Genomic DNA, 26,702 nt, shown 5'->3' on the forward strand with positions numbered 1-26,702 from the left:
ACTGCTTTTTTTTAAAAAAAAGATTATTTGATTGGCTTTTCTTCTTAAATATTTACGTAGCTGGCATACAGCATCTCATTTTTTTTCCTAGCATGATTTAGTGGAAATAGGAAAGGCAATGCTATCAAACAAACCTCACTTTTGCTACAGACTCTAAACCTTGCTAGCTGCCAACCTTGAAAAATTAACTTTAACTTCTTGAACATCACTTTCCTCATGTGAAAATGAGAAAGTATTTGTACTTAGAAGAATTATGAAGATAATTTTTGAAAATTACATAAAGAATTGTCTGGTATCTAGTACACATATGAAACTCAAAAAATATAGCTAATATGAAAATGAGGATAAAGATGAGATGATAGTAATGACTGTGATGATGGTGACTATGTCAGGAAATTTTCTTTGTTCTAATCCCCATCCCTCTTTAGAATTTTACTTGTTCATTATACACTTTGAAGATTAAAGCATTTCTTGACTACTGACTTTATGCCAGGTATTGTGTTAGGTATCAAGCATATGAAATCTAATAAAACATCATCTTTGCTAGGAAGAAATACTGCTAGCTATCCATGTACATTTTTTTCAGATTTATATAAAATCTGTAATGAGATTTCTAAGCCCTGCTTTATATTTTTACATTGTAATTGCTATCTTATCATTTCAGAGTTATATATATTATTTCCCTAACTGAAATATCAACTCTCATTGACAAGAAGATTTACTTTGACTTATTGGAATGGATAAGTCATGTTATTACTTAAAAATCCTTCACATGCAATGGCTACTAGATAAATAGTCAATGATTGAGAAAGCAAACAAATTGATGAATAAATTAATGGCTTCAGGTGACAAAATAGAACTTTACACTAGTTAACCTTTTTCCATTTTAAATACCTCAAACTTTAAAACAATAAGCCACTCAGAGATCCTTCCATTGTTTATCATTTTTTCTTTTTGTTAGCACTCTCCAACTACATTCTCATTCCACTTCATTCAGATTTCTACTCCCTCTGTGCAATCAGAGAATCTTAATCATTCAAATACTTATCACCTTCTCTGTGTCAGGCACTGTCATGTGATGAAAGGCTACAGTAGTGAACAAGTCAGAGTTTTGGCCCTCACTGAGATCATTGACAAAAGGGCTGTGGGAGACTGAGACTCTGCTCTCAAAGGCCTCACAGTAACACTCACTTACTCCAAGTCCCAGCACAGAGGTAGGAGCTTGAAAAACACCTGGGTCATACAAGAAGGAGATTCATTGACTAAATTTTAGGGTGTTAGCCCAAGAGGCAAGGATCTGGTAGAAATTTCTCCAGGGACTGAAGTACTGGTGGGTGCCATTTTTTACTCCCCTTCCACCTAGCTGTCTCAGTGCTGGCAAGCCCCATTTCCATCACTCTCCTTTAACTGAGCTACCACTGTACACCCTGCCCTACCATTCCCCTGAGGACTCAACCTGCCTGCCCTGGCCAGGCTAGTCCCACCCCACTTATTGGGCAGCGTGCAAAGTAACCCTTGCTCCACGGGTTCAGCCCCACACAATAACATGCTCGCAACAGTCACAGCTGTGCCTTACAGCCAGTAGGGCCAGGGTACAACGACATCCATTAGCAAACCCACAGAAATTGCAACCCAGTGAAACAGGAGGGCACATGCAGCCCGCAAAGAAAATAGCCTTTGAGCAGCTGACTCTAGTTACCATGCCACTGGGTCCCACAGGACACCTTTTATGTATGGTCATTCTTTCAAGACTGGGAAATGTACCTGATCTACCCAACACATAGAAAGAGAGAGAGTGAGTTAGGCAAAATGAGTAGACAAAGGGATGCCTTCTAAACGAAAGAACAAGACAAAACATCAGAAAAAGGATGAAATGAAACAGAGATAAGCAATTTACCAGATAAAGAGTTCAAAGTAATGATAATAAAGATACTTCCTGAACTCAGGAGAACAATAAATGAACTCAGTGAGAAATTCAACAAAGATAAAATATAAAAAAGAACCAATTAGAACTGAAGAAAACAATAATTATTGACACGAAAAATACACTAGAAGAAATCAACAGGAGATTAGAGGATGCAGAAGAACAGATCAGTGGTCTGGAAAACAGTAGAGCAGAAATCACCCAATCAGAACAGCAAAAGGAAACAAGAAAAAATGAGGAGAGTAAGAGACCTCTGAAACATCAAGTGTAATAATATTCACCTTACAGGGATCCCAGGGAAAGAGGAGAGAGAAAAGGACAGAAAAATTAATTGAAGAAATTATGGCTGAAAATTTCCCTAATGGGGCAACAGAAACAGATATCCAAGTCCAGGAAGCACAGAGAGTTTCAAATAAGATAAACCCAGAGAACCTCACTGAAACACATTATAATTAAAATGTCAAAAGTTAAGGATAAAGAGAGAATCTTAAAATCCTCAAGAGAAAAGCAATAGGTTACATACAAGGAAATCCCTTGTATGTGAGACTATCAGCTGATTTTCAGTGGAACTTTATAGACCACAAGGGATGGGCAAGATATATTCAAAGTGCCTGGCAAGGTTCATTCACAATTGTAGAAGAGATTAAGAATTTCTCAAACAAGCAAAAGCTAAAGGAGTATATCACCAATAAATTAGCCTTACAAGAAATAATAAAGAAACTTCTTTATACGGAAAAGAAAAGGTCATAACTAGAAACAAGAAAATTAGGAAAGAAAAATTCTCATTGCGAAAAGCAAATGTATAGTAAAAGTAGTGGATCAACCACATGCGAAGCTAGGACAGAGATTAAAAGAAAAAAAAAGGTAGTAAAATCATCTGTATCTAAAATAGTTAAGTGATATGCAAAATGAAAAGATATATAATATGATGCCAAAACATAAAATGTGGGGGCAGGAAAGAAAAATATAGTGCTTTTAGAATGCAATTGCACTTATGTGACAATCAACTTAAAGTAGACCACTATATACATAGCTTATTTATATAAATCTCATGGTAACCACAAACCAAAAACCTATAACACATACACACACACACAAAAAGAAATAAATACAAACATAACACTAAAGAAAGTCATCAAATCACAGGAGAACAAGCGAAGAAGAAAGGAACAGGGAAGAACTAAAAAAATCAGAAAATAATTAACAAAATGGCAATAAGTACATACTAACAAATAATTACTTTAAGTATAAATAAAATAAATGCTCCAATCAAAAGACATAGATGGCTGAATGAATTTAAAAAGAAAATCCCTGTATATGCTGCCTACAAGAGACTCCCTTCAGACCTAAAGTTACACACAGACTGAAAGTGAATGTATGGAAAAAGACATTCCATGCAAATGGAAACAGAAAGAAAACTGGGATGGCAATACTTAGATAAAAATAGACTTTAAATCAAAGACTAATAAGAGACACAAAAGGACAGTACATAATGGTAAAGGGATCACTCCAACAAGAGGATATAAAACTTGTAAATATCTATGCACCCAACATTGGAGAACCTAAATACATAAAGCAAATATTAACAGATATAAAAGGAGATTCTGACAGTAATAGAATAACACTAAGGGAGTTAAACACCCCACTTACATAAATGGATGAATCATCCAGACAGAATATCAATAGGAAAACATTGGTCTTAAACAACAAAGTAGACCAGATAGATTTAAGAGAATATACAGTTCATTAAACCTCAAAAGAGCAAAACATTCTTTTTAAGTATACATGGAACATTCCCTAGCATAGAACACACGTTAAGCCACAAAAAAGTCTCAATAAATTTAAAAAGATTGAAATCAGACTAAGCATCATTTTCCACCTCAATGGTATAAAACTAGAAAACAGTTGAAAGGAGAAAACTGGGAGAAAAACACAAACACATGGAGACTAAACAACATGCTTCTAAATGACCAATGGGTCAATGAAAAAAATCAAAGAGGAAATAAAAAAAAAATTCCTTGAAACAAATAAAAAGAAACTACAACATTCCAAAATCTATGGGACGCAGGAAGAGCAATTCTAAGAGGATGTATATAACCTTATAGGCCTATCTGAGGAAATAAGAAAAATCTCAAATAAACAAACTAACTTTACACCTAAAGGAACTAGAAAAAGAACAAAGCCCAAAGTTAGTAGAAAGACGGAACTAATAAATATCAGAGTGAAAATAACTGAAATTGAGACTAAAAAATACAATTGAAAAGATCAATGAAACTAAGAGATGGTTCTTTGAAAAGATAAACAAAATTGATAAGCCTTTAGCCAGACTCATAAAAAAGAGAGAGTGCTCAAATAAGTAAAATCAGAAATGAAAGAGAAGTTACAACTGACAGCACAGAAATACAAAGAATCATGAGATTACTGTGAACAATTATAGTCCCAAAATAAAATAAATGAATAAATTCCTAAAAACATACAATCTTTCAAGAGTGAATCGGGAAGAAAAAGAAAAAAAAAAAAATGAACAGACTGATCATTAGTAATGAAACTGAATCAGTATTCAAAACACTCCCAGCAAATAAAGGTCCAGTACCAGATGGCTTGACAGGTAAGTTCTATCAAACATTTAGGGAAGAGTTAATATCTATCCTTCTCAAAATATTCCAAAATAAAGATGAAAGAACACTCCCAGACTTATTCTATGAGGTCAACTAATGGTACCCTGACACCCAAACCAGACAAAGACACCACAAAAAAGAAAATTACAGGTCAATATGCCTGATGAAAACAGATGCAAAAATTCTCAACAAAATATTACCAAACCAAATTCAATAATACATAAAAAGGATCATAAATCATGATCCAATGGGGTTTATTCCAAGATGCAATGATGGTTTAATATCCACAAATCAATCAATGTGATATACCACAGTAACAAATGAAGGATACAAATAATATGATATTCTCAATAGATGTATAAAAAGCATTTGACAAAATTCAACATTCATTTATGATAAAAATTCTCAACAAGGTGGGTATAGAGGGAACATATTTCAGCATAGTAAAGGCTATATAAGTCAACCTCACAGCTAACATAATAGTCTAAGGTAAAAAGTTGAAAGTTTTACCTCTAAGATCAGGAATAAGAAAAGGATGTGTTCTGTCACCACTTTCACCATTTTTATTCAACATAGTATTAGAAGTTCTAGCCAGAACAATCAGAAAAGAGAAAAAGATAGCAGGCATACAATTCAGAATGGAAGAAGTAAACCTGTCACTGTTTGCAGATGGAATAATGTTATATATAGAAAACCTTACAGACTCCAGCATAAAAATAATTAAAACTAATACATAAATTCAGTAAAGTTGCAGGATACAAAATCAAAATGCAGAAATCTGTTGTGTTTCTATACACTGATAATGAACTATCAGAAGGGGAAATTAAGAAAACAATGTTATTTACAACTGCAATAAAAAGAATAAAATACCTAGGAATAAACTTAACCAAGAGGTGAAAGACCTGTATTTAAAACTATAAGACATTAATGAAAGAAATGGAAGATGACACAAATAAATGGAAAGCTATACCATGCTCATGTGAAGAAATAAACTACTTTTATATGACCAATTAATCTTCAACTAAGGAGGCAAGATTATACAATGGGGAAAGAGACAGACTTTAGTAAATGGTGCTGAGAAAACTGGACAACTATATGCAAAAGGATGAAACTAGACAATATTTTTACACCATATACAAAAATAAATTCAAAATGGATTAAAGATTTAAATGTAAGATCTGAAACCATAAAACTCCTAGAAGAAAACATAGGCAGTATTCTCTTTGACATTGGTCTTAGCAATATTTTTTTGACTATCACCTCAGGCAAGGGCAATAAAAGCAAAAATAAACAAATGGGACTACATCAAACTAAAAAGCTTTTGCACAGTGAAGGAAACCATCAACAAAATGAAAAGGCAACCTACTGAATGGAGAAAATATTTGCAAATGATATACCTGATAAAGGGTTAATATCCAAATTTTATAAAGAAATCACATAACTCAATATCAAAAAACAATAACAACAAGAAAACCAATTAAAAAGTGGGCAGAAGTCTTGAGCAGACTTTTTTTTTTATCAAAGAAGACACAGAAATGGCCAACAGACACATGAAAAAATGCTCAACATCACCAATCATCAGGGAAATGCAAATCAAAACCATAATGAGATATCACCTCACACTTGTCAGAATGGCTATTAGCAAAAAGACAACAAATAACAACTGATGATGAGGATGTAGAGAGAAGGGAACCCCTGTGCACTGTTGGTGGAAATATAAATTGATACAACCCCTATGAAAAACAGTATGGAGATTCCTCAAAAAATATTTTAAATACCTATCAGATGATCCAACAGTTTCACTTCTGGGTATTTATCCAACAAAAAAACCCTGACTAATTTGAAAAGACATATGCACCCCTGTGTTCACTGCATCATTATTTACAACAGCCAAGATACGGAAGCAACCCAAGTATCCATTGACAGATGAATGCATAAATGGAATTTTACTTAGCCCTAAAAAAGCATGAAATCTTGCCATTTGTGACAACATGGATGGACCTACAGGGTAATATGTTAAATAAGCCAGACAGAGAAATAAAAATACTGTATCATTTCACTTAAATATGGAATCTAAAAAACAAATGAACAAACAAAACAAAACGAAACAGACTCATGGATACAGAGAACAAACTTGTGTTTCACAGAGGGGAGAAGGTAGGTGGTCAGGCAAAATAGATGAAAGAGATGAGGAGGTATAAACGTCCAGTTATAAAATAAATAAGTCACGGTGATGTAATGTACAGTATAGTGAATAGAGTCAATAATATTGTAACGACTTTGGTGACAGATTGTTTCTAGACATCATGGTGATCAATTCATAATGAATATGAATACCTAATATGAATATGAAGATAAACTACTACGTTGTACACCTAAAACTAATGCAATGTTGCATTTCCACTATACTTCAACAACAACAAAAAAGAAAATGTAACTCAAAGGTTATAATTTTATTGTCCTGAGCAACATTAACCATTTTTATGTCTAACCTAAAAATCTTAGTCTAACATGCTTTTTTTTTTATCAGAACTATTTTTTATTTTTAAAAAATTTTTATTGGGGTATAGTTGATTTACAATGTTGTGTTAGTTTCAGGCATAAAGCAAAGTGAATCTGTTTTACATATATTTAAACAAAACTCATGCAAATACATAGTTCTTCAAGTGTTCTTGCTACTAGCTTTATCATCTTCATGGTTTCTGTATTAATGATTTAATATATTCTTACATTTTCTTTCTGTATTTGTAGGAGAGTCTTTGTTTTTAAATATTTGAAAATATATTTGACAATATTCTTTACCTCGGTAAACCTCCTCAATAACCTATAACATAGTAGTAAGTCCATTTTACAGAGGTGTAAATTGAGGCTTGGGAAGTGCAAGTGACTTCTTTGAGATGAGATAGGTCAGTAACGTTAGCTCTAGTGATTTCTCAGTTCTGGTTCTGGTACCATCTTCCTGTCCCTTCTATGCTGGATTCATGACAATCCCCTGATTTCTGTAATCTTTTCTATCTCACAAGAGCTATGGGAAAGGAAATACTGTAAATATTCCTTTCATACCAGTGTCACTAAAGGGGAGATCCTGCATGTAGATGCTTTTCAGCAAGCATTTTGTGATTTCAGTACAAAATGAGAAAAATCAATTCTGTGTGTTCGATGGAGGTTCCCAGAATCAATTTTTTCCTTGTCAGGAAACACTTTATCATAGTTTCTTAATATAAAACTATCTATCTTCCATGAAGAATGCAAAAGAGAGATGACAAAGTATTAAACTAACACATTTAGAGATGCCCGAGGCTGGAATCTGGACTAAATAGATTTAGCCAACCTTGATGGAACATGAGAAAATCAAATGTAGAAAAAAAAAAACAGTCTAGGCATCTGTTATCTTTCCTAGAGACCTTAGGCCTGAATTAATACTGACGGTTATGAATTAAAGTTGGCAATAGACTGGAGACACAAGGAGTCTTATTCGTTTTATTTTATTTTATTTATTTTATTTTTAGTATTATTATTAGGGGAACTAGAAGAAATATGAATGTTCTTCTGTGGTAAAGGGTCCTGAGAGAGCAAAGACCTGACACTTTAAAAATGATCAAGCCATTTTAGCGTAACTGCTCTTACCTTTTACAGGAGCAAGTATGAAATGAAGTTTCTGAGCCTTGGTAACCCCTTGTTTTCATCGTTTATTGTGTAATGGAAGAAGACACTGTCATATAGACAGAAGGGAATGGTTGAGAGGAGTCACTTGTGGCATTTTGTAGTGTAGAGTGTCAACCTGCGCCTGGAGTTGGTTCACAAACATGGCTATGGATAGAACGACAAAAGGACATTTTTACAAGTACAACTTTTAGGGACTTGTCCTTATTTACTGATCAGAATCTCCTGAGAATAGGATGGGGAACCTGTATTAAAATCAAATGAAAAGTATCCAGTCCACAAAAATAATAAAACAAAGAAAAAGCAACCAAGTAACTGACCAAATACAAAGCAAGCCAAACATAACAACAATCTTGCCAAGTCTCATAATAAACCAGGTCTGGTTTTCAAAGTAGCATGACACCCCAGAGTAGTACAATTCTGAGGCCAACTGCAAGGCACGTTTTACTAAGTTCCGGTGCTTGTAAATAAATAAAATAAACAAGCAAATAAATCCAAAGATATTGAGGATTATCTTTATAATAATGATGTTGCTTTCACTTACTTGCTATTGGAGAAACCATATCAGAAGAGAAAAGGCTGAAGTCACATCAGAAGGTGTGATAAATGCACATATATTGCAACCTGGCTTGTGTGTGTTATGGTCCCTGTCTGCAAAACTCAGGAGAATGTGTTGTAATATATAAAAAGTGTAAGTCTTTGTTGTTACTCTTGAGTTTCATGAAATACGATTCAGAAAGAGAGAGAGACAGAGACAGAGAAGAAGGAGAGGGAGGGAGGGGGAGGGAGAGAGGGGGAGTGTGTGGGGGAGAGAGAGAGAGAGAGAGGGAGAGAGAGAGAGAGACACGGTGCTATCTTTATTTTCCAAATTGTAGGACTTATTTGAAATCTCTTACTTCTTTGGAGGCTATGGGAAACTGTAGAAGCATGACATAAGATAAGACCTTATATCTAACATTAGCTGTGTGAGGTCAAAAAGTCAATTGCCCGTCAGGGTGTTAGTTTCTTAAATTGCAAAGTGGAAAAAATAGGATTGCTGTAGGGGTTAAAAGAGGTAATAATAAAGCACCTAGAACAGTGTCTGGTTATTTGTAATTATTAAATAAAGAGTGTTATTACTTGGTGTTACACAATTCAGTTTTCATATCAGATGCATAAAAAAGAATCACTTATTCATTAAGCTATTTAGGCATTTTTCACTGAATTTATATATATTCAGACTCATGAATTTGCCATCTATAAATTAAAAATTATAAATTGCTACTATCACAGGCTTGTTGAGAGCTTTTAATAAATGAATACAGGCCAAGTGCTAAGAATATTGACTACCACAGAGTAAATGCTCAAGGGTGCCAGTTATTAGAATCATCAGCTATTGTCATTATCATTCAGCAAAGACAATAGTCAAAACATCTAAAGACCCTTTCAGATGATTTTAAAAGCACTATACAGATTCTCTTAATATGAGCAGCACAAAATGTTATAGCCACTGTACTGTCAGACTGAAATGATACAAAACGCTCAGTAAAGTAGTTAACAGCTCTAACCACAGGGAGAGAGTCAGCATATCTGGATCCAATTTCAAATCATAGCATTTTATGTATTTTTAAGTACACGGTGACACCTACTTCCCTGGAGGTAAACTCCTTAGGGCAAGGGCTGTAGCTTTTATTTGGCTTGAGAAGTGCTACAAAATCTTGATTGTTGGCAAGATCTCATTCTCTAGAAATTGATGGGGTGGCTGAGGAAAGCCTTTAAGTAATTTAGATGGAGCATTTTAAAGTCAATTTAGAAGCTATTTAGGGAAGTCTGAGTCTGAAGTCAAAGTTGAAGCTGAAACGGCCAATGAGGCCTACAGGCAAAGAACCACAATCGATAAAGGCCATTATCCTAAATAAGTCCAGGACACCATAGCCCAGATGAGTGTTTTAATTCCTGTCTGCCAACGAGTTAAGGCAGATAGAATGAGACAAAGGGCCCAGGGGCTCAGAGGCTACAGAAGCAGAGTAAACTGTAATTCTGCCAAGAAGTTTCTCTGTATTTAGCAATTTTCTCCCTTGCCTTTCCTCCTGTTTCTGGCCCCTCCCCCTTGCTGTTCCGTCCCTGTCCTTACCCATCCCCCCAATTGTTCTACCCTAGCAAAGACTTGACTTATCAAGACTCAACCAGAAAACTCTCTCCTCTATAAAAACTCTCTAGAGAGCTCCCTTTTTCTGACCAGTGGTTCTCAAATGATGGCTGCACATATCAGAATCGTATGGGACAATCACACATGCCTGGCATTTAGCACCCAAGACTTGGATTCAGTTTGTCTAGACTGGGACACTGGCAATGGATTTTTTTTTTCAAAGGTTTCTAGTAGATTCTAACATGTGGTTAGACTTGAACACCACTTTGGAATGACACATTTCTTCTTACTCCACTTTTCCTTGTAACACTCTACTGGACTTGGGTATTTCTTGTCTTTTGTCTTTCAAAATTACTCTGCTATGCGGATGGACCTAGAGTCTGTCATACAGAGTGAAGTAAGTCAGAAAGAGAAAAACAAATACCGTATGCTAACACATATATATGGAATCTAAAAAAAAAAAAAAAAATGGTACTGATGAACCTAGTAGCAGGGCAGGAATAAAGAGGTAGACATAGAAAATGGACTTGAGAACATGGGGTGGGAGGGCAAAGCTGGGGCGAAGTGAGAGTGGCATTGACATATATACACTACCAAATGTAAAACAGATAGCTAGTGGGAAGCTACTGCATAGCACAGGGAGATCAGCTTGGTGCTTTGCGATGACCTAGAGGGGTGGGATAAGGAGGATGGGAGGGAAGCTCAAGAGGGAGGGGATACGGGGATGTGGGTATGCATACGGCTGATTCGCTTTCTTGTGCAACAGAAACTAACACAGTGTTGTGAAGCAATTATACTCCAATAAAGATCTATTAAAAATAAAACTATACGGGAAGCCAATTCACACCTACTAGGATGGCTATAATAAGAAAAAAATCAGATATAATAATAAAAAAAATTACTCTACTATGAACTTCATGAATTCAGGGGCCTCTCTCCTTTTTTCTTTATTTTGTTGCTGGAGGGACTAAAGTTGATACTCACACATTTCTTGATTTGTGAATTAATTCCTTTATTCACTCTTCACTTAATCATATTTTTAATTCTTATATTCTGGCATTGATGAATTCATTCATTCATTTACTGAGGCGTTCCTTTACCAACATTGTATGTCTTACATTATTCAAGCAATGCATGAATGACTGAATAAATGAATGGATTACTATTTAGATTCATCAAAGTCTGATGCCACATTTTAGGAAAAGTACAAAGAAGATGTGCATAGGAGAACTCATTACAATTGTATATGATGTATACACACAGAGTCATACACATACCCAACTGTACATAACCCACGTGCATATACATGTATGAGTTTATGTTCTTCAAGTTACAACTTAGTGGTTAAGAGCAGAGGCTCTTGAGACCAGACTGCCTAAGTTGATTCCTAGCTCCACCAGGTACCATCTCTTCCCCTTACCTATCTCTCCTTCAGCTTCCTCATGAAGTAGGGGTAATATCATAAGCTACCTCATATGAAGGTTGTGAGGATGAAATGTATTAATCTATGTAAAACAAGAGTAAGTGCTATATAAGTGTTAGCTATTATTAAATTTTTTGCTACTTTCTCCTTCATATTTTGTGCCATTTCATATTTATATATAGCCTTTCAGGACTGGCTAAGTCAGGCTGGGACACACTGTCTCAGAGCTTTCAGATTGCCAACATGGCAGAGTTAGAGTTCTAAATGATGAGGCTGTCATTTTTCCACAGTGAACTGCTTGCATAGTTCCATGGAATAACTGCTGACATAAAAAAAGGAAAGGTAAAAGAAAACAAAGGTGTCTTGTCAACCTGAAGTCTTCCAACCATTTGAAATAATTGCTATGAATTAATATGCTGTCTTCTCCAAATAGCAGTTAACATCTGTGCTCCCAACAGATGTTCACCACCTCTCATAGAACTGTTCCCCAATTATCCATATACGCTTTATTCTCTTTGTGAATTCCATATAGCAAATTTTCATCCAAGTGAGTTTTTTTCCTTGCTACTACTTCATGGTCAAAAAATCTACATAAAATTGATTTTTTTAACAGAATAGCAACAACCACAAAATACTGAAGGAAAAATATACATCATGTATTATATGTATTGTAATACATCACATAATATGTGAATTTATTAAACAATGTAAAATATACATATTATGTTTCAATACATGGTTTAGTAAATAAATAATTTCTGTATAAAATATTATTTACACAATTAGAAGTATTTATTTTACCTAATCTAAGTTTTGAGACTTAAGAGTTGTTTCTTTATGAAGTCTTTCTAATTATGAATCTAAGATTCATTCCTTAAACATCAACACATCTCCAATTTCATACTAGTCTTCATCATACATTCCTAAAATTGTCTAGAAGATGTTATGGCAGTAGCTGACTGCCAACAAATCTCAAAAAAAGAATCTCTTTTTTCTCTCTTAATATAATCTTGATCATCACTGGAAAATGTTCACATTTACAATAAAGATTTTGCTTAGTGATTTTCTGCCTCTGGGTAAATGAAATAATTATTTGGGAAAGAAGATAATGCAATGGAGTACAGAACTCCATTATTTCTTAAATTTAGGTCTTAATTGACAGAAAATTCTTATGCTGAATTCTTTCCATGCACTTAGTTTGTGACCCAGGGTTAGTAAAACAATTTCTCTCAGACACAAAGTTTTTGCCATTAAAATAAGGTAATATCTCAAAGACGATTTCCCAGTTTTCTACCCGTGTGTTCCATGTCTAGCACAATGCCTGGAACATGGTTATTACTCAATAACATTTTTCTAAACAAACTAAAAAGGAAACAGTAAACAAAGACTCCTTACTCTGCTTGCTTTGACAGCCTTTAGTCAGGGTCAAGTTAAATAAGGGCTGTGGAAAACCACAAAGTGTTGTGCCAACATAAATGGCAGCTCTACCACAAGTGCACAATGCCAACTCTCCTCCACCACCACTACCCATACTGTGGACTCTATAAGATGCTTCTCCGTGACTGTAAGTGTAAAGATTTCATCATCAAGTAGAATTTGGGTTAGATGATTGCCCAATACTCCAATAGAAGTAACACATACTAGTGGATCTATTTCAAACATTGGTGTGTATCACCTAACCATCCATTTATTCAACATTCATTGAATGACCATCATGTTCCCAATCTGTTCCAGGATTACAAAAGTACAGAAAAGAATTAAACATAGTTCTTCTTACTAAAATATTTCACAATCTAGTTTGGAGAAATAAGCATGTCAATAAATCAAGATACTGCAGGGCCGAAAATTATAAATTCCATGAAAGAAATTAAGTGGAGATTCAGAGGAAGGAAAATATTTTCCCAATGGACAAAAATATGAAGGACCTCATGAAAGTGTGGTTTATGGTCTAGATCACACATGATAATTAGTAATAGCTATTTATAAACCCAACATTTTGATAAACATTGACCATATTCATTGTTTCATGTTAGGCCTTATATTTGGTACTGAAAATTCTGATATGAAAGAATCCCTGCCTTCAGTGAATTTACAAAATAGGAAAGATATGAAAAAATAGTATAAAAATTAAATACAATGAGGCAAATATATCCATGAGATACCCAGCTCAACCAAAGGGTCTTTAAGGGAATCATTCCTTAAAGAAATATCACCTAAACTTAAACGTGAAGAAGGAAAAGGGAATTAATGGGGTCAAATTTTTATGAAAAGAAAAATTATGGGAAGCAGATACATATTCTGGATGTAGATAACATGAAGATGTTCAAGCACATATGTCTGATATCATAAAAGATCATTTATTCCTTCAACTATATGTAAAACAACCGAAATATAAAAGGCATGTGATATCCAAGTTAGCAAGATGGACATACTTTTGCATATTGAATATTATCAAGGAATAAGGAATGAAAAAAAGGCAGAACATTTATAGAGTGATTTATATACCATATGGATTTTATTCTAAAGATGGTTAGCAGGATTATTTAACATTCAAAGAGCACTCTATTTATTTATTATCTTTTTAAAAATTTATTTATTTATTTTAGTTTTTGGCTGCCTTGGGTCTTCATTGCTGCGTGCAGGCTTTCTCTAGTTGCGGCGAGCAGGGGCTACTCTTCGTTGCGGTGCGTGGGTTTCTCATTGCGATGGCTTCTCTTGTCGCAAAGCACAGGCTCTAGGCGTGCAGGCTTCAGTAGTTGTGGCACAAGGGCTCAGCAGTTGTGGCTCTCAGGCACTAGAGCACAGGCTCAGTAGTTGTGGCGCACGGGCTTAGTTGCTCCGTGGCATGTGGGATCTTTCCGAACAAGGGCTCGAACCCGTGTCCCCTGCATTGGCAGGCGGATTCTTAACCACTGCGCCACCAGGGGAGCCCCACTCTGACTATTTAAATGCCAACAGTCAGAGACAAAGATGATGTCAATATTATTCTAGACAAGGCAAGCAAGGGCACATAAACAGGATTTGTGAATGTGTGAAGAATAGAGTAAGTATCTTATAGTCTAGGAATGGGTGAATGAAGCTGGATGGGCTGGATCAGGACTAGATTATTGAGGATCTTGCCACCATGCTAAGGAGTTAACACTCTGTTCTGTGCTTGATTAAGATTGATGTGGTAGCCCTGTGTAGGATGGAGTAAAGGACAGAAAGCCCAACAGAGGAAACCAATTAGGAGTTGTAAAAAGAGTGTAAATGGGATTTTAAAAGCCCAGAACTAGGCTAGTTGAACAGAGAGTAGATATGAATCATATCTGATGGTAAAATCTACAGTTAGAAAGTTTGTCATTTCTTATTAGTCTGTTCTTGGCTGATATGCTGATTGCCGAAGGGAGCATAAGCAAGGGCATCCATAAGCATTTATCACAATTACTACAAATTAGAACCAGAAAACAAATCACTTTTGAAAATCTAGTAAGCCAATTAAATTAATATAATATTTTCATGGCAATCCATACACAAATCACACGTGCAAAGCTTTTACTTTCAACTTAATTAGCCATATACTAGCAGTAATTTTTAGACAATAATAAACTGGTTCCAAATTTCTGGGTGTGATTTCACCCAGGCTGAGGACATTTCGCTTGCCATATGTTGTTTTAAGGTTTTTTAGGTGCTGAATGGTGAATTCAATAACGTGCAACTCTGAGGAAGGCCTAGAACAAGTAATTTGCTCCAAAGAAAGGAATTTGTTTATTTTGGTCTAGGTTTTGCATCTTTAATTGATCAGTTCAACAATTGGCTTCATTTATGGAAAGTTTGAGTCCTGGTAAAGTTTTTTGGTTGGTGAAAAGATACACTGAAAAAAATGTTGCAAGCTTTATAATATGGTGGAGATGTGGATACTTTTCCATGTCACTTTGCATTTGATTTCTCTTTAGGCCATCTAGAGAGACAGCAAGAATTTTACACAATGATATAGCATCCTTGTCAATAAAGCTTAAACTTTACTGACATACATCCCAGTGTAATCTTGTTTCTTCTTATTGGAAAGAATCTTATTTTTTTTTCCCTTGGCAAAAACAATATCTCCCCAGATACATTACTTCCCCAGGAGAAAAAAAAAATAGAAAAAAGTAAAAAATTGGGAAGTTCTTCATAATCTACTTTTGTAGAAACAGTTCATAAGGAAGAAATAACATGTAAAATATATATCCATCTAGAATATAGTAAAACAAACATATAAACCCAGAAAATGCCCTGTCTCTGGAATTCTAGTAGGTCTGATCACTCCAGCAAACTTGGGGTGATTTAATAATACGGAATATATGATTCTGTTTGCACTGAAGAATCTGAGAAGTACAATCTATAAAAACACTCCATTGGATCCACCAGAGAGGAAGCCACACAGAGATTGGCTGTGGTGAGAGCTTAGTAAATATTTGGTGCTAATGATGATGATCAATTCTTTCCAATGAGCATGAACAAAGAACAGCAGTTACTTCACTGTACTACATTATACAGAAGTGTTATACTGCATTTGTATAAAAGTTTGAAGCTTATCACATTTATGAGTCTCATTTAATCCTTCCCCAAAACTCTGAGGGAGGAATAATGTTCTTTACCTCTTGCTTAGCAAGGAGAAAACTGAAGTCCACAGAAGAGTGACTCATCAGTGATTATAGTCACTATGATGCACATGTTAAAAACAGCATCAGAAAGCTCATGATTAGTAATTCACTTCTCATTAGCAAAAAAGGAAAGAGCTCCACGTGGACCTCCATGGATGATGTAAGATCCTAGAGGGATGGGCTTTGGTTTGTCCTCCTCATCTTTGGATCTCAAGTGCCTCACATCACACAGTCTCAGATACACTGTAGGAGCTTAGTATATGTTTCTTAGACAGGTGAACAAATAGAAAGTCATTACCAACAGTAGGCATGTGTTGGGGCTCAGGGTGGGCTGCCCCAAAATATGCCACAAGGGAGTATTGATTATTTTGAATTAAAATTACTTAAGAAATGGCGATGCAAAAGGGACACGCTGACCCTCCTTTCTTTCCCCCTGAAAGCAGGAAATAATTCTCTCATGTGAAAGGTGCACCCCTGCATCTGGAGGTAGAAGGACACCCTTACCGCCTATAGAAATAAACCTTGTTATTTCTCTAATTTATTACTGCAAGCCTAAACGCTGTTTAGATTCTTTACTAACTGAGCACCCAAAATCTGAGTTTCCTTGTCCTGTCAATGTCTCACAAATTTGTTGTTTCTTCATCTGCCAAGTATAAAGGCTACCTGATTTGGCCCCTTTTTAGGTCCCATTTCTATGAGACCACCATGCATATGAATTAAAATTCGTTTCTTTTTCTCCCGTTAATCTGCCTTATGTCAATTTCATTATTAGTCCAGCCACAAGAACTCAAGAGGGGTAGAGGGGGAAATTTCCCTCTCCCAAGCATATGCATTGAGCAGTGGAATTGGGGTCAACATTGTGTTAGACTTAGTAAGACGGAACACATCAACAAGTTTTTATATATTGACAATGTTATCCTTTATCTGTGATACATGTCAGAGAACAGTAGAACCCTGTTTCATGGTAATATGACAGAAGAAGGAAAAGATCATTGTAGCTGTGTCAGGTTGCAGGTTTGGTGCTAAGATACAAAGAAGGCTCCCATCTGAAGACTTCTATAGATGCCATTTGCAGAGGACACTAGAATTGGTGCAATAAGTTTGAAGAGATGAAAGCACAATACTATATAGCCAGCCCTTCCCCTTATCCTTCAAGATTCAGCTCGCTTGCCATCTCCTGCAAGGGCACCTCATGCCAGAGGCCTTCCTTAGCCACACTCTCTAAAGCATCTCCTACACACTATTAACCTCAGCCCCAAGAGTTCAGAGCCCAGCTGGTTTCCTTCATAGCCCTTATCACCATGTGCAATTATTTCATTTATTAGTTTATTTGCTTATAATTGTATTTCCTAGTAGTTGGTTCCATCAGACAGAGGATGTTGACCATCTTGTTCATAGCTATCTCTACAATCTAACAGGACTTCAAGCAATACAGGATAAGATAGTTAATCATTCTAGGCTGAAAGGTAAAAGAATATGGAGCAAGCCTCTCTCTTGATCAAAGGACAGGTATTGGAAGCTAAGGAAAAACATCTTTGGGGAAGAAATATGAAGTTTTCAGTTAAGTGGCACAACGAGGAGGCAGAGAGTAAGGGGAGAAAAAGGCAACTGAAAATAGCATCCAGAATTCCATTTGCATAGCCTAGCCAGTGTTACCTGGAGCATGCCACAAGCCCTCTGAGCCTTAGTTTACTCTCAAAAGAGAGGATTTGGGCTTTAGGTGGTCTCTAAGATCTCTCCAACCTTTGAAATAACAAGGCATTTCTCTTTCCTCTGCGTTCCCATTGTTTTATATATATATATATATACACACACACACATAATGTTATTGCATTTCTTTGCCCTGACCTTATATGCAGAAAATATTTGTCTTTTTCTCTTCACGACTATAATAATTCAAGCACATGTGACAGAGCAGTGGGGGTGGGCATGGCTATTGAATTCTAAAATTTTTGTTTGTTAGCAGATTTGAAGTAACATATGGTCCTCTGCAATTATGTAAAGGTACAATACTAGGCAGGTATTTTCATGAACTGCTGGACAAGAGTTTTTCTGGTCCATTTCTTCCAAACCACCAGATCAAATTGTTTCCATACTCTTTTTTTTTTCTAAGAGTAATTTTTATGACTTTCTAAATCTTTTCACTTGGCTGCCACAGGTTTGAGACAGATAATACATTTTCTTCTTTTTTTCACTTTCCTGATCTAAATGGCCAGGTTGCAGGAGACAATAAAACAGGCTATGAATTCCTGAGCTGGTTTCCATTCTTGGGAGGCATTAAGCTCCACAAGATTGATCCGATTTCACGTCACTGGTCCCAGTACCCCTGGCAGTACTTCAGATAATTGTTTAATTTACAGCTGTAAATCACATTTGGATCATAAAATTCCAGTTAGATGAGTGCATGGAGCAACCATGTAATTAAGATTAGAGTGCCCCAAAGAAGGGGACTATTATTTATGGTCATTATCACCCTGACATTGTAGAACAAATTGAGGATTCAGGATTGTTGAATTGTTTAAAGGTCCTAAGGTAATTGAATCTTCATTAATAAACTCAGCTAAATTATTAACAATTATTGACATTGACCATAAAGCTGCAAATTCAAAAAAATGGTATGCTTGCTTGTAGCATTTTTAGAGTTTAAAGTGACAATCTGAATGTAAAATTTATATGAATGCTTGTTAGAGAAGTATGTTTACATTGCTATCCTAATACATGTGATTGGAAATAATTGATGGTATATTTCCTTCTTTTCCCCACACAACACTTTGGGGGGAAGACAGCCCCTTTTCATCTCTTTAAGCCTAGTTTCAGCACAGTGCTAGGTACTTTATAAGCACTGAGGAAATAATTATTAATTGAAATTACTGGCATAAAATGTTTTCAGTGGGAGATTAGGCAATCCTATTATGCATATTCACAAACATTTTGAGACTATGCAGGAAACGCTTGTGTTATAAAATTATATATTAAAGTGAAAGAGTGTGATCACTCTCTCATGAAATAAACTCTTCTTAATATGGTTATCTCTGCTCTAGGTGATACAATTATAGTAGATTTCAGTGTCCTTCTTAGTCTTTATTTTTTTGTTTCAAATTATACATTGAGTATTTCTAGCTTTAGGACAGTAAAACAAAAAATACTTTTAGAAAATCACCCTTTTTTCTGAATGTATGAACCTACAAATCTGGTTGTGTGAATATTGTGGACTTAATATTATTATATAAATTAATAAAGTACATCAGTTAATTATTGCTTATTTCTTTGTCTACGAAGGCATAATCCTTATGATATGAATACAGTATGTATTCCTTTCCACATTTGTTCTGAGAAAATAAATAATACATGTCAAAGTTTTCTAAATCTGACAAAGCATAGCTTTGTAAGGGAGGGAAAAAATAAAGCAGAAAACCAAAAAACCTAAATCATTCATATATCTTTCTGGTTGATTTTATTAGCAAATTTTAGGTGAAATGAACTCTGAGTTAGGTCTCCATGTAATTACTGCAACTGGTAATTTTCCATTTGTAATATCTACATGCAGTAGTGTATCTCAGAATGCTGCAGTAGTCAAGACACTGTGCTTGTTGCATATGCCCTTATATATTCAATAACCATAAGAACTTGGATTTGTATAGATCTAAAATTGCAAAGTACTTTCATATAAGTTGTCTTCCATGTTGAAGTATGAAGCTGTCTTTCAGAAATCTAATGTATTTTAGGTTAAAATTAAAGAAAATAAAAATTAGTATTTATTGAGCAACTACTACTTGTATTGATATTATGTTAAACAATTTCTCACGTATTATCTCTTGATTCATCATGGTACACTTGAAGGTAATTACTATTTCATGTGGTAGGGAGAATGGCCCCCCAAAGATGTCCATGTGCAAATCCTTAGAATGTGTAATTATCTTATGCTACATGGCGAAAGGACTTTGTAGATTTGGGTCACAGACCTTAAAAGTGAGAAAGTACCCTGGATTATCCAGTTGGGCCCAATATAAACACATGAACCCTTAAAAGCAGAGAACTTTCTCCAACTGAAGGCAGAAGGGATGCAGTGGTAGGGAAACTCAGAGACCTTCCAGACCTGATAAGGATTCTATGCGCTATGCTGGTTCTGAGATGTAAGGAGCCATGTGCACAGACCAGAGACAGGTCTCTAGGAGTTAAGGGCAGCCCAGCAAGGAAAAAGTGACCTCAGTCCTACAACCCATGGAACTGAATTCTGACAACAACCTGAATGTGTTTGGAGGCAGATTCTTCCCCAGAGCATCCAGAAATTGCCCAGGCCAGCCATACCTTGACTTCTGACATGTGAGATCCTAAGCAGAGGACCCAGTCATGCCAGGCCAGACTTCTGACCTACTGCAACCATGAGGTAATAAACAGGTATTGTTTTCAGTAAGAAAATTTGAGGCAATGTGTTACAGCAGCAACATAAAACTAACAGATTTTATCGCTTTATGGATGAGGATAATTCTGCGACTCAGAAAGTGACTTACTTATAATCAAACAACCATGTACAGAAGAACTCTGATTCACAGCAGGACTTGGATATTTTCTATCACACAATAGTTACATAGGAATGAATCATTATCGAGGACAAATCATTTTCTCTGCCTGCATCTTAGCATACGGCCTAACATGCAAAACTGACAATAATCATTACAATCATAATAACATAAAACACCATTGTTTCAATGGTTGCCATATGGCAGGCATTTTCCAAGCATTTTGCACTGCCTATCATACTGAATGTCTATAACAATGGGATAAAGCTGATTATAATAGCATTCCCATTTTGCAGAGAAGGAAACAGAAATTTAGAAAGGTTAAGTTACTTGGTAAGGTAGTACAATAGGAATGTGTACCCAGGCTTTCAGCTTCGAAAGCTGAATGTTTAACCACTGCATTGCACTCTAGTGGAAGCCTGAAAGTGATAGGTTAGACATGAAAGTAAGTAACACAATCTCTGACATATAGGAAGAGCTTAAATATTACTTGTTATTGATTTTAATACTGATAAAAATAAGCACTTTTTTGAGCTCTGACTTTTTGCCTAACACCAGACATTGATCTAGATATTTTACCTATGTTCAGTCACTTCTCTCCCCAGTCACATGTGATAGATATTGTGTCCATTTAAAACTTAAGGAAATGGGCTTCCCTGGTGGCACAATGGTTGGGAGTCCGCCTGCCGATGCAGGGGACACGGGTTGGTGCCCCGGTCCGGGGCGATCCCACATGCCGCGGAGCAGCTGGGCCCGTGAGCCATGGCCACTGGGCCTGCGCGTCCAGAGCCTGTGCTCTGCAACGGGAGAGGCCACAGCAGTTAGAGGCCCGCGTACCGCAAAAAAAGCAAAAAACAAAACAAAACAAAACAAACTTAAGAAAATAAAGTTTTACAGAGTTTAAATTACTTCTCTAGAGCCACACAGCTAGGAAATAGAAGAACCACATTTAAACTCAGGTCTGTGTGACTCTAATTTTTTAAAAATTTTTAATATTTTTAATGTTTTTATGTTGTGTTTTTAAATTTTCAAATCTAAATTTTCAGACATTAATCAGGATAAGTAGAGGAGTGCTGTTCTTCCTTAAGGGTCTATAAAGGTTAATATTGATCTTTGGAAATAAAAACTCAGCCACTCAACCAATCCAACTCTTCCAGGCACTTGAGTTCCAGCTGGAAGGACGTTAGCTCAGTGTAATGCATGAGTGAGCCCACGCAGGAGATCTTGGCCTCATATGGAGGATCCTTGAAGATGTAAACATGTCCTCTGTGTCAAAAACAGGACATCTTCTTGATCCCTTCAAATAAATGACTACATCTTGAAACTCAAGTATGTGGGAGGGGATTTTTGGGACCAATATATCTTTGTGGTGAACCATCTCCTTGTGTTGGAGAAGTGTGTGTTTCCAGTACTGATATCACTTGGAAACAAATTACCATACTGCATAGTTAATCAGGAGCCCTTCTGAGAGCTTTTCTGTTCTCTCAATCTTAGAGATAGTCTTTCTCCTTATGAAGGCTCCAAAGGTCTTTCTGTCCTGGAGAAGCTTATGTAAAAGAGTATTGTGATTGAGAGTTTGGGATTAACATATACACACTACTATATATAAAACAGAAAGCCAACAAGGACCTACTGCATAGCACAGGGAACTCTACTCTATATGTTGTAATAACCTTTAATGGAAAAGTATCTGAAAAAGAATATATATACATATATGTATAACTGAACCACTTTGCTGTACACCTGAAAGTAACACAACGCTGTAAATCAACTATACTTTAATAAAATTTTTTTAAAAATAGAAAAGGAAAGTAAGATGGAACTTAAACAATAAAAAAATGAAAGATTATTGTGATTATTCTAAGGTACTGCTTCTACAGTTAAGTTAGGGTCCTATCTCAGAAAACTAGAATGAATTTTGTTCTTAACTCAGGGAAGGTGATGTGGGCAACACCATGAGATTTTCTGAGGATAGACAGAAACTACCAAGTGTTTAACATGCCTGTTCAACTGATGCTGGATTAATCACATTTATGTTGTCATATCCATTCCCCCTAGACACGTACACACATATACATACAATAAGGAATGTATTATTTCCATTTTATTGATTAGCTGAGACTACTAGCATCTAAGCACATTGTCCAGGGTTAAAAGAAAAAGTAGGACATGATAGACCTGGGGGTCAAACCCAACCCGACCTGATCACAAACACCTTGTTGCTACCCAAAGAACTCTAGATTTAGATTTGTGTCTTTATTTTGTAAAATAATGAACTGGAAACGAGTCCACAACGATTTCTTGAGGATAAGTTTTGTGCTCTTGTTCAGAGTCTGCTGTGGTGGCAGAGGTAGTGTTTTTATTATTATTTTTATATTTTTAAATTTGTAAATGCACTTTATCAACGCTCTTTTAGCTAAATCAAGTACGGAATACACTTGTAAAACCATTGCTTTCTTGACTATAGTATTAGAACTGGTTCCTTGGTACCTAATATTTGAATTGCACCTTATGACCCACCAAGTATTGACCCATGTATTTAATCCTCACAAATCTGTGGTCCAGGTAAACATGGCAGCATCATTCCAGGAGGAAACTGACACAGAGGAATTTTAAGCTATAAGTCTGAGATCCCACAGAGAGTGAGGGGTTGTACCAGATCCCACATCCTGGCTGCCATGGTCCAAATCTCATGCTATCTCCACAATTCTACAAATAGTAATCAATAAGCAACTAAAAACAAAGTCATGTTCTTCACTGGATTCCCATATTGACTATACTGTCTCTCTTTCTGAATTTTAAGAGCTTAGGCCATGATGCTGTTATTTTTATTTTTGCATTAGACCCATATAATATCTTTGAAGGAATTGTCTCCTTGTTCAACACATCCTTTGCTTGTAGACACCCTGGAGAATTTACACATCAACATGACATCCTTGCAAAACAAAACAAAATACAACAAAAAAACAGAACAAAACTCTGCCCCCTGCCCTAAATTACACATCTTTCCCTGAATATCTGAGAAATGTTTCTGTGATCAGGCAAAAGCCTTTCACTTTCTCAGAGTAATGTATTCTCACTTCTGGGGGAAAATACTCAAAATATATGCTATTTATGGATGATTAATAACATCTGATTTCACGTTGACAGCTTCCTTATTAAAATATGCTTTCATGATTAAAATAGCACATACAAAAACACACAACATTTATAGAGTAATGTCTCTAAAACAATGATTCCTGGTTCTAGACATTCAAAATAATTGAATGACTTTTATTTATGTAGAACACCCTTATTCACTGTCCTTCATCTATGTAATTCCTACTTATAATTTATGTTAACTCAAGTTTTACCTCCTTAAGAATTTTCCTGATCCATTAGTCTGGTTTAGATGCCTCTATTCTGTGCCCCCAAAGCAACTGTTGCGTAAACTTATCAGAATATTTGGTTACTATTATTTTACTGGAATAGAAGTCTCTCATGAAGCATTTCGGTTTTGTTTTCTTACTCATATTCCCAAAGCTTAGCAGAATCACAGTATTATGTATTCAGCAAATTCTTATTGAATGAAAAATATAGTCGAACATTTAAAAAATGTAAAGTATTTTATTGGTAACTGGGATTTATTAAAATAATTTTGTATAGTTTGATACAGAAGAATGACTTTCAACCAAGAGGATTTCATATGGTTCTTATTCATAAAAGATTTTGATAAGGGCCAAAAAAATTGATCTCTGTAGATAAAAATTTAGACTAATTAAGGAATTAAGGAAAGAACTTAATAATTAGCTATAGTTAGTGATTGTCCACTATTGTCGATATGGGTACAGATGACTTAATTTGGAATATAAATGATATGTCTGTGATTGTTATGAACTGTCAACCTGGAATTGTAGTTGGTGATGGGGAGGAGGGGGAGCTACAAAGAGGTTAATCAAACATCTCTATCTAGTTCCCTTCTGATCTCACTTTATGGTAACGATGCACAATGATAGGTTTTTAGTTAATATAGGTGGGTAAGCCCTTGAGGAACTTACATTATAGTCTCAGAAATGAGGATAGAATGTCAGTTAAGGTTTAGCATAATAGATGCTGCCATATTTACATGGACAGATAGGGGCACAGAAGGAACGTCCAAGTTTTGTGGCACTTGGCATAATTCATTCTCCATTTTTTTGAGTTACTATTGCACAGTGCCTGGTGAATTACACGCATTCAATGCTGTTTGGTTCTCCATCTTTTCTCTTTTTCTCTCTATTTTTATAGGGTCTGTGTGTGTGCATGTGTGTGTGTGTAATCAAAAAATATATCAGTCTTCTTATTTTCTTCCCATTGACCATCATTGATTTGCTTATTCTCAGAGAGACATTAGGGTTAAAAAAGATGGCTCTATGAAAATATCAGAGTAATATCCCTTTATATTATACCTGTTTGCTTCTTTTAATAATAAGTGAACACTTTTTGCAGTTGATTTGGTCAATTTTGGCTTAAATATGTTTTTTAAAAAGATATCTATAGGCAGTTGAGGAAGATGGCGGAAGAGGAAGACGCGGAGATCACCCTCCTCCCCACAGATACACCAGAAATACATCTACACGTGAAACAACTCCTACAGAACACCTACTGAACGCTGGCAGAAGACCTCAGATCTCCCAAAAGGCAAGAAACTCTCCACGTACCTGGGTAGGGCAAAAGAAAAAAGAAAAAACAGAGACAAAAGAATAGGGATGGGACCTGCACCAGTGGGAGGGAGCTGTGAAGGAGGAAAGGTTTCCATACACTAGGAAGCCCCTTCGTGGGCAGAGACTGCGGGTGGTGGAGGGGGAAAGCTTCGGAGCCGCGGAGGAGAGCGCAGCCACAGCGGTGCGGAGGGTAAAGCGGAGAGACTCCCACACAGAGGATCAGTGCCTTCCAGCACTCACCAGCCCGAGAGGCTTGTCTGCTCACCTGCCGGGACGGGCGGGGGCTGGGAGCTGAGGCTCGGGTTTCAGAGGCCGGATCTCAGGGAGAGGACTGGCGGCGTGAACACAGCCTGAAGGGGGCTAGTGAGCCACAGCCAGCCAGGAGGGAGTCCGGGAAAAAGTCTGGAGCTGCCAAAGAGGCAAGAGACTTTTCTTGCCTCTTTGTTTCCCGGTGCGCGAGGAGAGGGGATTAAGAGCGCTGCTTAAAGGAGCTCCAGAGACACGGGGGCGAGCCGCGGCTATCAGCGTGGACCCCAGAGACAGGCATGAGACGCTAAGGCTGCACCAAGAAGCCTGTGTGCGAGCACAGGTCACTATCCACACCGCCCCTCCCGGAGCCTGTGCAGCCCACCACTGCCAGGGTCCCGTGATCCACGGACAACTTCCCCGGAAGAATGCACAGTGTGCCTGAGGCTGGTGCAACGTCATGCCGGCCTCTGCCGAAGGCTCGCCTCGCATTCGGTACCCCTCCCTCCCCCTGGCCTCAGTGAGCCAGAGCCCCCAAATCAGCTGCTCCTTTAACCTCGTCCTGTCTGGGTGAAGGACAGACGCCCTCAGGAAACCTACACGCAGAGGCAGGGCCAAATCCAAAGCTGAACCCCGGTAGCTGTGCGAACAAAGAAGAGAAAGGAAAATTTCTCCCAGCAGCCTCAGGAGCAGCGGATTAAATCTCTACAGTCAACTTGATGTATCCTGCATCTGTGGAACACCAGAATAGACAACGAATGATCCCAAATTGAGGAGGTGGATTTTGGGAGCAAGATATATTATTTTTTCCCCTTTTCATCTTTTTGTGAGTGTGTATGTGTATGCTTCGGTGTGAGATTTTGTCTGTATAGC

The sequence above is a fragment of the Delphinapterus leucas genome, chromosome 7, assembly GCF_059928025.1.
Source record: "Delphinapterus leucas isolate spDelLeu-1000000601 "Yukka" chromosome 7, BTC_Dleu_Yukka2, whole genome shotgun sequence".
Classification (NCBI taxonomy): Eukaryota; Metazoa; Chordata; class Mammalia; order Artiodactyla; family Monodontidae; genus Delphinapterus; species Delphinapterus leucas.